The sequence below is a fragment of the Phocoena sinus genome, chromosome 19 (genome assembly GCF_008692025.1).
Source record: "Phocoena sinus isolate mPhoSin1 chromosome 19, mPhoSin1.pri, whole genome shotgun sequence".
Lineage (NCBI taxonomy): Eukaryota > Metazoa > Chordata > Mammalia > Artiodactyla > Phocoenidae > Phocoena > Phocoena sinus.
Window position 1 is genome coordinate 25,779,302 of NC_045781.1, and position 15,398 is coordinate 25,794,699.

Below are 15,398 nucleotides of genomic sequence, written 5' to 3' on the forward strand. Positions count from 1 at the left end.
GTCCTGTCCCTCCAAATTCCACCTCCTTTTGGCCCTCGATGAGAGCCTCCACTTGCATCTCCCCTGCCTTTCAGAAAGGGGCCTCGCCGGTTTTCTTCCGGTAAATGAAGTCATGCACACGGTGAAAAACAAAAGGAAAAAAATTCAGAACAGTACTAAAGGGTATGTAATAAAAAGGAAGCCTTCTTCCCACCTCTGCCAATACCACTGGCCTCCTAGCACCCCTCTCCCAAGGCATCTGCTTTTTCTGGTCCCTGGAGGTGCTTCTAGCCGTGCTCTGTGAGTATGGGCCCTTATCCCTGCACAGACAGTAAGCAGTCCTCTTGGCCAATAAGACTGGGAAGCATTGGTATTTGTAGGTTAATTGAAAAATTCATTTAAGGTGGGGATGCATAAAAAAGTGATAGAGACTTTATTTTCTTTTAACCTAAGTTGCATGTTATAATCTCGTTCTGCACTTTGCCTTTTTAACTTAACAGTGTATCTTGGAAATCATTCCATATCAGTGCATATAATCTAATTGCCCTTCAATCTTATTGCTCTTCATGGCTCTCAAGGCCTTCCATTGTAGGGATGGACCATCCTTCATTGCACTGATTCCCTGTTGTTGGGCATCTAGGTTGTTATGGGCTTGTGCCTATAGTCTAAAGTAGGCTATTAGATCAATGTGGTGCATTTCTGTAGCTGTGCTTCTGCACACACACTGCACACCTGATGTGAGCTCCAGGCATGGTTCTACTTCTTTTCTGGCAAAGCCAGAGTTTCTCCCGCAAGCCAGGGTCTTCAAAATCCAGGAGGGCAGCAGCTTCAGGGGGGTCTGTGGTTAAGTAAGTGCGACCTTTCTCTGTGTGGATGAGTCAGAATCCTTTGGTTTTTAAGCCCATCTCAGCTGTTTCGTACAGAAGCACATTATTGGCCTGTGTAACGGGGAAGTTGGGAGGGTGAATTGAATTCAGGGACATCTGGGTCCCAGCTCCAACTCTGCCCTCAGCTCTGGTTTCTTTTGGGTCGGCTTCATTCTTGGGCAGACTCTCCCCAGGTAGTGGCAGTTCGGCTCCCAGCGGTCTGGGCTTCCATCTCCAACTAGAAGAGAGAGTTTCAGTCAAAGCTCAGTCTGGCTCCCATTGTTTTGACTTGAGTCACATGTCCATCCCAGAACCAAACCCTCTGCCTCTGCCGGTTCTGGGTCATGTGGCTACCCTCGAGTGGGGGCTGGGATCAGCTCCCCCAAACCTCAAGGGCTGGGAGTGAGGGGGTTGTTCCCTAAAGAAAAACCACCTGTGAGGGAAAGGCTGCACAGAATGCACACTGGGTGGACAGAACCAACATCTGTGCGTTGTATAAGACTCACCGACCGCAGCTCCAGTCAGCAGCTGGCAAGTGTGGGTGGGAACAAGGCAGTCTGACAATTAGCTGACTGTCCGGGGAGAACCACTCCTTGCCATTGGATCTTGGAAGAGCCTGGGTGATTTGCTGCCTCCTCCGTGCAGCCCACATGGGTCACAGCTTTCCTTTCAAGCTCCTAGCCTCTCCATTATGATCATAGGTGATTCTTAACCCTTAGCGGGTAGGTAATAAGACCCTTTTGGGAATCTGCTGTATTGGATGGTGTCTTTCTCCTCAAATAAGTGCTCTTACACCTTTACCCCCAATTTCAGGGCCCCCAGGTTAAGAACCTCTGCCTCAGTTTGTAAGGATATTTTAAAAACCTCATTATTTAACGTTTTTTTTTTTTTTTTCCTATATGGGTCTTATCTACTCCAGGGGGCACAGAGCTTTGGACCTGGTCTTCAGATCTGGGTTTGTACTGAACTGTATTCACTGTGGGCTTTAATTATTTTACCTGTAAAATGAAGGAAAAAAGTATCCATCTCTTGGAGTCATTTCAAGGATTAAGTGAAATAACTTATGTTGTGATTTAAGGCTTAGCATGCAGTAAGCACTCAGTAAACATACTCAGTAGTCCGATAAGGCCTCTGGAGCTGCTGATATGTTCTGGAAGATTCCCAGTGAACCCACGCCATCTCTCTGGGGCCCATGACAGTCTCTGGAAGGGGCTTGGTTGCTGTTTGATGGATGAAGAGGTTCAGAGAGAACATCTTTGTTCACTCAAGAGTTCCCTGGAGTGATTGTTTGCCATTTCCAGGTGGGCAAACTAAGGCCAAGGAGGTTTCAGTGACTTATCCAGGCATCTTGGGGTTAGTTTGGGTTAGTTGTGAGCACTTTTACATCCTGGTCTTAGGACACCCCTCACTGATTTTATAAACAGTGCCTCCTGCATGGCCATGGACAGGCCACAGGTGACAGCTCACCTGTGCATGATGTCTGCCTGCAGGAGTTCCCTGATCTCAGCAGCGTCCTTTCCGGCCCCTGAGCCCCAGCCAGTGGCTCCTCTGCCCGCCTGGCTGGACACCAGGTCTCGGGTGGTGGGTATTGTTCTGTAGAAATGCAAACTGGTGCTTTGAGAGTATTAAGACGCACAGTCCCTGTGGTTAACAGCAAATTAATCACAGCGTTAAGGAGGGAATGTCTGGGTAGACGTGACTTCATGAGCTTGTCATAAAGTCTGTCCCTGCCATGTTTCACTCTCCAAGATTTTTGACTTTCAGAAAAGGAACCACAGATAGAGTTACCAAGTTTTACAGAAATATTTTTACTGGGCAGAAGATTGCTTTCTGGTGAGAGCCAGCTATTTCAGGAGACAAGCAAAGAGCCCTTTATTCTCACGTTCTGTGGGAGGAAAATATTATGCTAGGAAGCCCGCTTCTTGGACGGGCTGTTTGAGAGGCCGGGCTGCATTTCTGGAGTTGGGAGTGGGTGACATGAGATGGTGTGGGTGCCTGGGGGGGCTGCTGGGTGTGCCTCCCTGGGGATTTGGGGCTCGTTATATGGGCATAAGGGAGCCTAAGCTATAGAGCAGGGAAGGGAGGTGATCAGACCTGGGCTTTGACCTGGGAGTGCATGGCAGAGAAAGGAAGAAACAGGGTTGTACGCCAGTGTGGGAGCCCCCCAGCTGGAGAGCAAGCCTGGGGTCAGCTGGCTCTGCTATTTACCGGCTGTGTGACTCTGGGTCCTCACCCCTCTGAGCCTCCATTTCCATGTGTAAATTGGGGATAACGAAGTTATCCACCACATGGGCTTGTGTGAGTGTTAAATGAGATCATCTATGTCAAGCACTTTCTCATTTACTCAATCTGTGATATCCAGTGGTGACTGTCAGAGGGAGGGAGATGGACCTTCCTCCTCCACATTCCGGAACCAACTCGTCCTGCAGCTCATCCTTTGCTGGTGCCTTGGAGTGCAGTGGGCATATTTCCCGGTCCCAAATGTGACTTCCGGTTGGATACTGTGGTGGGGATTGGAGATCTGGGTCCCTCCAGCAAACTGGAGATCTATGAGCCTCATTCCTTGAGCTCTAGTGTGTACTTCAGCTCGCGGAAGGAACTGTTTTCTCCTGGAAATTAGAGGGAAACAATATGGGCTTGATTGTATTCAAGGAGGATGGGTTTGACCTTTGCGGATTAAGACTTTGTTCCCCCCTCCCCCCATGATGTGGAAGAAGGATGCCTGCCAAGAGTTTTGTTTGTGTCTGGAGCAGCCATGTGTCTGATAAGGAGACGGCATCCTTGCCCTCTTCTTGCTTCTGAGCATAATCCCTTTTAAGTTGGGCAGTTGGAGAGGGTTGATTTATTTCTTTCTCTTCCTCACCTCCCTGTCGTTATTTAGAATGTGAGGGAGAGTTTATCTTGCTTTCCAGGAGATCTATCGTTTCAGCTTTGGAATGGTACCCAAGTTTATAGAATGGAGTCTGGTGCCCAGAGCCTTCTGGTAAATATTTTGGGAAGTGGGATTCCTCTGGCATTATAGCCCGTGAGTTGGGCAATGGGTGCTTTTCCACGACTCGAAGATCGAACTTGACCTCTTCTCATACAAAGCCCTGCACATGGGCTACTTGGGGCTACTTGCTAAGGCATCTCAGCGCCCAGAATTCCTGCCTCTTAGGGGTTCTCTTGTGCTGTGCCTTCCGCCAGGAATCCATGCATTGCTTCTTCATTCCTTGCAAATGCACATGCCCCTTCTTTATCCTCAGAACCTGGCTTCCTTCTTCCTTCTCATGTAGCCATCGTTCATCATAACCCCCCCCAAAGCCTTCCCTCAAGGCTGCCCTCCTTGTTGCTAAAAGCCTTTCCATTGCTTTGCTGATACCTCCTGTGTTCTGCCCTGGGTTGGCCAAGTCAGATAGGATGGCCCTGGACAAGATCCATGTTCTTTCAATCTGTTTCCTCATCAATAAAATGGGATGGTAATATCGATCCCCCCGCTGCCCCGGAAGAGTGGAAGGATGAAAAGATAATGAGTGGGAAGACTCAGGGCCTGGTGTGCAGTAGGGTTTGGTAACTATTTCGCTCCCCGTCTTAAATTATAAGCTGCTCGAGGGCAAATGCCAGTTCTTGGTCATCTTCATATCTCCTTGAGAGCATCTTAGCCTGGTGTCTTGTTCATAGTAGGCCTAAGAACACAGGAAGTAGGACCCACTGGTTAGGAGTGGTGGTGACCCTCCAAAGGGTTCCTTGGTTGAGAAAGTCTCTCAGAGCAACATTTTCAAGGCTTTGGGGAAGATAAACAATATTGCTTTAGCTGAGGGGTTAGGGCATGGGGGTCACTGTCCACTATGTGGCCACTAGCCTCACATGGCTGTTGAGCATTTGAAATAGGGCCGGGCTGGGTTGTAAATACCCAGCAGATTTCAAAGGCTTCGTGTTAAATCAGAGAACGTAAATTTCCCCTTAATCATTTTTACATTGATAACAAAGAATGATGATATTTTGAAATGGCAAGATTTTTGATATTTTGGCTTAAATAACATTATTAAAATTAATTTCACCTGTTTCTTTCTCTCTTTTTTTTAATGGGGCTACTAGGAAATTTAAAATTACACATATGGCTTGCATGCTATTCCTACTGGGCTGCGCTGGTCTAGATTCTAGTCCATTCTCAATGGTGATGATATTGCCCCCAATATATGTGTGTGTGTGTGTGTACACACACACATACATACACACAAATGGACAAACAGTATACCTATGGTATACCCAAATTTCATGTTGGGGTGATTAGGGAAAAAAAGTGTAAATAGGCTCAATGTGGGGTAGAGGCAGATAATAAAGAATGAGAAGTGTTCCAGAGACAGCCAGACCTGATGCAGTTGCTGGCTTTGCCACTTACTAGCTGTGTGACCTTGAGCAAGTTCCTTAACCTCTCTGTGCCTCTGTTTCCTCACCCGTAAAATGGGAGGAGAAATGATACGTACCCCACAGGGCTGTTGCGTAGATTGAGAATGCCCATGAAACACTTAGGACCCGACACACACAGAGCAGGCAATCAACAGGGCGTTATTACCGTGGTTCATATTGATATGTAGTAAGCGAGCCCTCTGGAGGCAGAACGCAGTAGGACTTCCACTTCCAGAATTTGTAGTGACCGTAATGTTTGTTAGCCTCGGTTTTTCCATCTGGAAAACGTGTCGCTGCTGGGGGGACTGTAACATCTGTGCAGCACTTCATGCTGAGCGAGGAACATGGCTGCGGAGTATTTGAATGATGTGTTCCCCCTACTCCCAACCGTACCAGCACCGTGCCAGGCACTGAGGGGTTTCACACCGAGGGCTGGTCACCGGTGGTCTTCTCCGGGCTCCCGGCAGACCCTTCTGGCCGTGCGGGTGTGCAGCTGTCAGGGCTGGGCCACGGCTATGCTGGGCAGCTCCTCCCTGGGGCTGCCTTCAAAGGGAGAGCTGGAAGGAAGGTGGAGGGGGAAGGAGGGGCTGCCCATTGACTGCCTGACACAGACAATTGGATTAAAGGTCCCTTTCAAGGCCTTGGAAATTGTCAGTGACACGGGCCCTGGCTTGGGGACTGCAGATGGCAGCCTTCCAATAACTAAACCAAGTTCCCTCTTCTGAGATCATGATTTTGAGAGACACAGTTGCTGAGGCTCTGCCTTCCGTGGGAGGAGGTGATGGAGAGAGGCCGGTCAGCAAGGCAGCTAGGATGAGGATGACCAGCCGTCTGCACGGCTGGGTGGACCCAGGCTGTATGTACATGGAGGCTTTGGGGGTTGCGCGGGGGCCTTGGGAGTTTCAGGTGGACTGGGACCTGGGTACCACTGCTTGGTACCTCCTCTCAATGTCACTCACGCCTCCAGACATAAGCTGTCTGAAACTACCCTCTTCATCTTCCTAGGGAACCTGTGAAGCTTCCTAGGGACCTCCTTGGCCCAGTGACGGGCCCTCTGTTCACCTGTTGCTCAGGTCAGAACCTGGAGGTCATTCCCAACTCTTCCTCCCCTCCCTCAACTGAATAGCCAACAGGTGGACAACTTTTGTCAATTAACCAGTGCTTTTTCTTCCACCCTACATGTTATTTGGGGGCTGGAGGTTGGGTGTTGCAGGGTCATGTGCCCCACCCCTTTCCTTAGTGCTCTAGCAGGGCAGGGGCTCAGGGAGTCTGCAGTGGGACCGTGGAAACAAAGAAATCCTCTGGGCACAGCTAGCCCATCCCTAACAATGGGTGCTCACCCCGCCCCCCCACCCCAGTTCCTCTTAACCAGCTTAGCGGCCGCGTGGTGTTGGGGCCCAGGTGTGCCTCTGAGTCAGGCAGAGCTGGACCCAAAGCCAGTCTCTGCCGAGCCCAGAGGCTGTGGAGGTTAGAAGGGGTGCTGGCGTGCCCATGCAGAAGAGGGTAGGAGAGTGGGCTCTGGAACTGCATGAGTTTGAATCTGGTACCTGTTGCCTACTAGTTGTGTGGCCTTAGGCAGCTTTCCTAATCCTCAGTTTCCCCACCTGTAAAGTGGGACTACCAGTTCACCCTCCCTCTTGTGGTTGGCGTACGAATTCAGCAAGGTCGTGAACCCGCGCGGTCTGGCATCGATGGTGCTCAGTAAAGCTGCTCTTATTACAACTACTAACTATTCCCTTCAAGATTTCTTATGAGGGGAAGGAGATAGAAGAGGGAAAAGTCTTTCTGGAAGTTTTTTCCCCTCTGGACAAATGTTTGTTATTTCCCTCCTTTCCGGAAAAGCCCCAGCCCTATCCTTCAGTACCACCCTATCCCTGTCCCGCCGCTGTCCCCCTGCACCCTGTCTGGTCACCAGGTAACTCCAGCTGGAGGGTTGCTATGGAGACCTCCTTATGCTGAAATTGCCCTGTGCCAGGGTGGATGTCCCCAGTTTCCCCTCTCAGGCCTAGGGGCTATGGTCAAAGGTTAAGGGGACAAGGGAAGGCTCAGTTTGGAGACTCTGGACATCCATCCTCCCCTTGATCTGTTCTGCGGGGTGAAGGCGGATCATGGGGGGAAGAGCCAGCGAGTACTTTCTTGGGTCAGATCAGAACTCTGCCTGGTCTCTGCCCCGCCGGAGCTCCCCTCGGGGACTCTCATCTTGGCTCAGGTCTGGGAGAGGGTCCCATCCTGACAGCCCTTTGGAATCTGAGACCCTTTGCAGATGTGCGGCTTCCCGGGGGGATTAACACCCTCTATGAGCACAGCCTCTGGGCCGTCTTGAGTTTTTCTGGCAGCTGTTCCTACCTCTTGTGCACCTGGGGAAATGAAGCAAATAAGTCACTTCTGGGTTCAACCCCTGGCAATCCTGATTCAGTAGGTGTCTGAGAACCCTTCTGGAAACAGGTCAGGCCCATAGCCACAGGGATTGAGAGAGAGGAGGCAGCAGCCCAAGGCATGTCAGGGTGCTGTTACCCCAGATGGGGGGGAGAGGTATCTGGCCATGGGAAGGACAGCCGTCTTCTATATCTATATAGACATCCTCTATATCTAGGGTGCGGCCCAGGAGTCACTTTTTAACACATACGTACATAAATGTGTATGTATGTACATATACCTCTCCACATGTTATTTGTGCCTTATCACAACTTTTTGAGGGAAGCATTCTCACTCCCATTTTACAGATGGTAAAACTGAGGCTCTGAGTGACAAGGTGCCTTCCTCCAGGTCACATGGGTACAGCGTGCTGGGACTCTCTATTGGATCCAGCCTCAGAACTGCCCATGTTCATTCTGCCTCACCACTGCCTCTCTTGGGACTCAGTGTTCCTGCCTGTCAAATGGGTATCCTACACTGACCTTGACCACCTCCTGGGCAGGCAGCGCTTGGAGAGTGGGGCTGGGGATTGGAAACTGGCGTGTGTGAGTCAGCCCTCCCGGCTGAGGGTGAGCCTCTTGAAGTCAGGGCTTGGGGCTGAGGTGTCCAGGGAGGGCCTGTTTGGTTTGGTTGACATTTCTGAGGGATGCTGGGCCTCACTGGTGCTCTGGCTGAGCAGACCCAGCCGTCTCCCTCCAGGGACTAAAATTAGGATTCCTTGGCTCTTGGCTGGGCCTCCTCTTGTTTTTGGAAAGACTCCATTTTGTTACTTCTGCTGCCGGCGGCCGAAGCCCGGCCATGGCCAAATGACTGTCCTGCCTGGTCTCCACTCACACGCTCTGGCCTGCATTGATCTCGTTGGAGTTAATTAGCAGCTGGCCCCGCAGGCCTGGCCTCCAGTGGGCAGGAGGAGGCGGCGGGGTGTGCCAGGACCAGGGGGTCCCCTCCCCACACCCCTGCCTCGCAGCCGCCTCAGGCAGAGGCCCTCTGAGGGAGGCTCCGGGGTTTTCTTTGGCACTCAGGGAGCTAATGGCTCCCTCTCCCTTTTCTTTGGAGCCCTGTAAAAATAAAAAGTTAAAAGACCCTCAAGTTTGAACAGGAAAACCAAATACATGAAACCAAGCTGTTTCCACGTGGGGGCCACAGACTGTGAACACCCAAGTTTGAAACTTCCTCTCGTCGGAATTTATGGAAGCCTTGGAAGCCTTGGAAACTTTTCCTTTTCCCTTTAAACATCAGAATTGGCTCAGGGCATTCTTTAAAAGCATAACCCCTGTGCTGCTCACAGCTTGATTTAATACAGCTTGAATACAATAGTAACTTCTGAACCCGCTCTCTTCAGAGAGCGCTGGAAAGTTGTTTCATGACACCAGTAAGTAGGGTTTTTTTTTTTTCTTTTAGCCAAAAAGTATATTCTAAGATTTATTAGATTCTCCACGTCCCTCCCCCTAGTAACCCAGATTTTCACTCGAAGTAAAGGAAACTTGCTTAGAACAAGTTCTTTAACTAGGGGCTACAGAGCCCAGTCCTCTGGGGGAATGTTGGCACTAAAAGATTCACCAGTGCCCAGAGGCTGGTTGTTGTTATAGGTGGGTGTTTCACACGTATCTGCTTCATAGACCAGAACCACACAGGGCCTGGGCTCTAGAAACATCGGCAGGAGGGTGATTGTGTTTTGGGGAGAGGGGGCTAAGTCGGGGTAGGGACGTGAGTGAGGAACTTCTCTCAGTTTTTCTGCAAAGGGAAACTGTTCTTCTGGGGATGGTTTGTCAGTCTGTGTTCCTGGGAGAGGGTGTTTGCAAAGCGGGTGAGGTGGTGACATTATTCCCCCGGAAATAACTCGATTCCTTGTCCGTCTCCACCTTTGGAGGAGGAGAGGGCTCTTCCAGGCTGTGGGGTCTGAGCTTGGCTTGTCGGGAGCTCAGGGCCTCCAGTGTTGGGAAGTGGGTTATGTCCTTTCTCGCTGTCCTTCTAGATTTAGCAGAGGCTCGGCCGGTGACCTGCACACATGTTTTTTTGGCTCTCACAGCATAAGCAGATTCTTTTTAATTAGTTAGTTGCCAAAATTTAAACACTGGGACATTTCACGTAAGAATCCAGGTATGAGAAGATGGAAGATCTGAAAGCACGAGGCTTAAATTTTGGCCTGGCCACCACTGGTCACAGCCTAATTTAGAGCAGCGTTTCTCAATGGGATCGCGGACATTTGGCAATGTGTGGAGGCGTTCTTGATTGTCACAGCTTGGGTGGGTGTTGCTACTGGCATCTGGTACGTAGAGGCCAGGGGTACTGCAGGATGATCCCACAGCAAAGAATGATCTAGCCCCCATAGTGCCATCGTGCTGTAGGGGGCATGTGGGCTCCACTTGGCTGCAGCGTTCCCACCAAACCCACCTCTGGCTTCTGGACAATTCTGAGTGCCTGAGATTGGTCACTAGCTTCTGGGCTTATTCCTGCCTTTTGTTCAAAGTTGGAACTATGTGGTAATTTGCCCTCACTCCCGCCCAGGGCCCTGCTCCGGCCCTAGATAAATGGCTGCTTGGTGGCCGGCAGATGTGCGTACTGCTAAGCATGCCCCAGAACTGGTGGGAGAAGCAGCTTTCCCTAGCCCCCACGTCAGATCACATGAAGACAGCTGGCCACTCACCCCTCCTCCCCTCCCCCAGGCTGCAGAGAAGATGCGGACCCCCCACCCCAGTGATAATAATGCCTGGTTTAAATATTGATAACTAGTGACTAATAAGATTGTTGGCAGAGCTGGGTTAGAGAGCTAGATTTGGATGTGAGCCTCCCAGGTAGGCTCAGGAGACACCAGACTTCGGCCCGAGAGACTGTGGGTTGACACGTGACTCCCAGCAGTGACTGTTGAGGGCCCCCCCGAGCACAGTGAGGCTGCATGAGGCACGGCCTCAGCATCCCCTTTAGGAGGTACCAAGTGTGGTGGGAGGTGCACAAAGTGATTTGTGGGAAAAGGTGTGAAATACAGGAGGGCTTGATGGAAGGAACAGTGGCTTAGGTCAAAGCCCAGCTCTACCTCTCCCAGCTGCTTGACCTTGGACCTATCATTGCATCTCTTGACCCCATGGTCCTCACTTGTCGATGGAGATGGTGGGAATACCCTTCCAGCAGGTCACTGGGTGGGTGGGCTGAATATACCCGGAAAATAGCTATTGTTTTTTTCCAAAATAAGTTTTCTTAAGGCATTTTGATCAAGGTAGTAGGTGTAATTAAGCACCCAGGGGTCTTGAAGTTGACCTCTATTTGGGGGCTTTCAGGAGGGCTGCATGTAGGAGGAGGTGGCTGATCTGACTTAGCAAGGTGAGTTTTTTCTGTATTGCTTTGGCCTTGAGCTGCTCACCCTGGCGAGGATCTCTTTTCTCAATCCATGGCATTTTCCTTTCTTTCTTCCTTCTGGTTTAGATGCGGTAACCTAAGTTGTTGTAGCAAAAATGTAAACCTTAATATTACAGTGGCTTAACACATAAGAATTTTATTTAACACTCATGTACCAGTCAAAAACACGTATCTTAATTAGAAGTTGACTGTCACCCATGTGGTGATTCAGTGTCCCAGGCTCCTTCCATCTTGTGGCTCATTCATCTGCTTCTCTGGTCCTCTGCTTCCAGCTAGTGACAGGGAATGAGAAAGTGGAAAACTGTATGCACTACTTAAGATCCCTGGCTGTGAGACGGCGTGTCATCATGTGGTCCCATGATGCAAGGGGTGCTGGGAAATGTAGTCCTGTCTGGGCAGCCACCTCCCACTGACAACCCCACACTGTGGAAGGGGGAGCATGACTCTTTGGGCACAGACGTCCATCTCTGCCACCACCCCAGCTTGAGTCCTGTGCCCTTTGCTGGGGCTGGTGGTGCCTGGGCCTCCTTTTCTGCTGATTTCCTCACCTGGCTGTATCTAGCTCTGTGCTCCAGAATTTTCTGCCTCTTTTCCCATGTGGAGTGGTGTTGCCCCTGGGGGGCTGCTAGCGCTTTGCGGAGAGACCCATACTCAGGTTCCAATTGGATGCCCACTCTGTATGCATTTCTTGCACTGCTGTGGTTGTCTGTCTGATTCTGAGAAATGTATGAGATGAATATACCTTCCCTCATGGCTCAGAAAATGCCCAGGAGGCCTCCTGCAGGCCTGGGTCCTCCTGGGCAACTTGGAGAACCAGCCTGATTGCAGCACAGGCTGTGTCTGGTCACTGCTTTCCTGACGCCTCCACACGTTGGGAACGCAAGAGTTGCCATGTCCCTAGGGAAAAGTCATTTTACATCCACGGGCCTCATCTGTGAAAATAAGTAAATAAGCATTCAAAGAAAGCCCTGGCTATGTTATCGCATGGGCCGTTCTGAGGATCCAGCAAGCTCGTGGCTGTGCACGTACTCCTGTAGTCTGACCTGCTACACCCAGGTTTTCTGTCTGTCCCCTGAGCTAAGCCTTCCTTTGTTAAGTATTTCCAGGTGGGCTTTTTGCTTTTATTTTTGGTTTGAGAATGGATCCCGTGAAGGGTCCTCTCGATGGCCCGGCCACTCTGGGCTCCCACTGTGTGCTGGGTTCATAGCTCACCCTTGCCGCATATGTCAGGGTGAGCCCAGGCAGAGGAGAGGGCCCGGGGCTTAGGGTGGAGCCTGCGCAAAGGCAAAGCCCACATCTTTGGGAGGCCTTCATTGCATCTGGCATAAGAGCAGGTACACACAGGGAATGCAGTACACGTGCTGCGTAAACGCAAGGGACGGCACCCAAGATGGCAAGGACGCTCAAACCCTACAGCTCTGCTTCCCAAGGGTGCCTTGGCCAGAGAAGCTTGGGAAACAGGTGATAGCACCAGGTTGATGAACATTTTGCTCTCTTCCTTTTGGCAGAGATTGCAAATTGGTGGCCCAACTGTAGCCCCAGGAATGTTGTATTTGACCCACTCAATTAAAAAAGGAAAAAATAGAACCAACATCTAAAAATGGGGGATTTCACTTAGAAGTCCAGATTTCTGACTTCTTGTTATTTTTTTCACTTTTTAAAAATTGAAGTATAGTTGATGGACAGTATTACATGAGTTACAGGTGTACAACATTGTGATGTGGTGACACTAGCATCAACTTCTTAGCCTGGCAACATTCAGCTGGAGCCGAGAGTGGCCGGGGCTCTGGGGGGCGCACGCCAGAGACCAGTAGTGCCCACCAATCCTGTTTCTCTCTCTCTTGCCCTTTGTCGCTGCTCTTGCATATCTTTGTGGGCTTCCACAGAGCTGGTGACTTGTTTTTCTGATCCACGATGATGTTGGGCAATTTTGCAACAGCTCTCTGTCTCTGTGAGCCTACAGGGCTGGAGGAGTGCATTCTGGGGAGGGTGGAATCGTGGGGGTAGGGAGATTGCCTGGTTGACCTCCCTGAGCTATGCATGCTGTAAGGTGTATTTCTTACCCAGTAATGCATTTGTCTCTTTGCCCAGCCAAATGCATTACATGGCAGCTCGTGGACCAGATGCCAGCCTTGATCTGCTGAGTTCCCTGGGATGTTTCCGAGAAGGCCAGAGTGCGTTGCCCGCCCAAGGATGTCTCAACTAATTAGTCCATTTGCGCCGATGCGCCTCAGATCATGAATTTGGAGCTGTCTGCTAATTATGCCTCAAATGTGATTTTAGTTAAACGATTAAGGACTCTCCCGGGGCGGCCCTCCCTACAGCAGTCCCTCAGGCCTCTGCCTAGAGCTCTTGCCAAGATGAGATTCTTTTCTGTCCCAGGGCTCGAGGGAGGCTAGGTCTTGCAGGTACCCCTTTCCAGACTGAGGTCTTTGCAAAGAACGTGGTGGCCTCATACCTTCCAGATGTCCCTGTGTGTATGCAGGGATGGGAACGGCCCTGTTCACGGGTCATCTCACTCATTCATTCTGGACAGGACCTCAGGGGCCTCTGGTGACGCAGCAGGGATTCTGGGGTCCAAAGCCCGCTGCCTTCACCTTGGTCTTCTTTCCAGACCTGCCTGTGGTTCTGGTGGGAATGCCCATTTGCGTATTCAGTGTATATGCTGCAGACCCGTCCCAGGCCTGCTGCCCAGTGTGGATGAAGGTATAAGATGTGTGGCCGCTGCACTTCAGGATGTGGACTGCTGCTGGCCTGGGTGTTGGGTTGAGTGGGCCGCGCGTAGGAGGTTGTGATGGATGAAAGTGGCTGCAACTTCTTTGTCACCCGCCCCCCGCGCCCCGACAGTTTATTCTCCTACCCTGAATCTGCACAGGCCCTGTAACTGCTTTACTCGGTAGAAAGCACTGGAAGGAACACCTAAGAAGGCCTGGCAGCTTCTGCTATCGTGCTTTAGAGAGCTCCAGGCTGCCCTGTGAGACGTCCGGCAGCCCGGCTGGAGAAAGCAGGTGCAGAGGTCACACAGAGAGAGTGAGGCTCGGAGGCAGAATGGAGCGAGAGAGAAGGCCGGCTCTGCCAGTGTCTCAGCTGAGCCTGGCCCTGCAGCCATGCCCGCCAAGGGGCCAGACACGTACTCACGGACTGAACCCTTTTACGTGCTCCAGCCCAGTGGATCTCCCAGTGACGGCAGCCGCAGCCTCCATCTGCCAGCAGCCACGTGAGAGACGTAGATAACGATCAGCAGAGCCGCCTGGCTGAGGGCTGTCAACCTACAGCATCACGAGAGATAAGGAACCGGCAGTTTTAAGCTACTACGTTTTCGGCAGTTTGTTCCACAACAGAGAACCAAAGCAGAGCTGTAGCTTCACATCAGCTTGCGTGGGAGAAAGCCGATGTGTCCCCCGGCACGTGCTAGAGCACTGCCTCGTGAGTGTGGAAGAGAGCAGGGGCGGGGCAATAAACGGTTCCACCTAGGGGACGCGGTGCACAGGTGTGATGGAGTGACGAGGGTCACGGCTGCAGATGTGGCCTGATCCCTTCATGGGTGTTGTCCAGAGTTCTAGACTCATCTGAAAACAGAAACTCATGGACAGTCCCTCATTTAGCATCAACCCCTTGATTTAAACGGGTTTCTCATTCACAGGGGCGTCACTGTTCACTTTGTTAATCTCAGGAGGTTTTTTCCCTTTGTCAAAGAGAATAGGCAGTAAGAGAGAATATGTATGTGTGCATATATATATATATATATATATATATATATATATATATATATAGTGAGCTATTGCTGTGTAACAAATCACCCTAAGGCTTAGTGACTTAACACAACCATTAGTTATTCCTGACGCATCTATGGATCGGTTGGAGCAGTTTTATTGATCTGGGCTGGGCTGGGCTGATCTGGATTGGGCTTACTTGTGCTTCTGAGGGCAGTTGGCCGGTTAACCGGCAGCTGCCTGGTCTAGAAAAGAACTGTATGGGACGAGTTGACTCCCCTTCAGGCGCATGTCACATTCCTCCAGCGGGCAAGCCCAGACATTTCTCATTATAGTGACTGGCATCTAAGAAAGGAAGTGGAAACCCCAAGGGCCTGATCAAGTCTTTGCTTACATCATGTTTGCCACAGCCCGCTTGGCCAGAGCAAGTCACATGGCTAAACTTAGAGTCAGTGTGGAGAACACTGCCAGAGGGGGTGCATGCAGGGGGCTGTGAACAAATCGGGCCATTAATGCAATCAGCCTGCCACAGCTGGGCCGAGGCGTCTTTTCCCTGCCTACAGGCCCTGGAGTTGCCACTTTCTAAATGTATGTGTAACTTTCGTCATCATTCAGCCTGTGTCTCAGTCTTTTCATCTATAAAATGGGCATAATAACAGAAGGGATGTTGCAAGGGTTTAAA

General features: G+C 50.8%; 1 protein-coding gene across 2 annotated transcripts in view; it reads left to right on the forward strand.

Annotated features, from left to right (window-relative positions):
• Window positions 1-15,398, forward strand: part of NKD1 (NKD inhibitor of WNT signaling pathway 1) — an 85,481-nt gene that overhangs the window by 16,539 nt on the left and 53,544 nt on the right. The window lies entirely within an intron of this gene.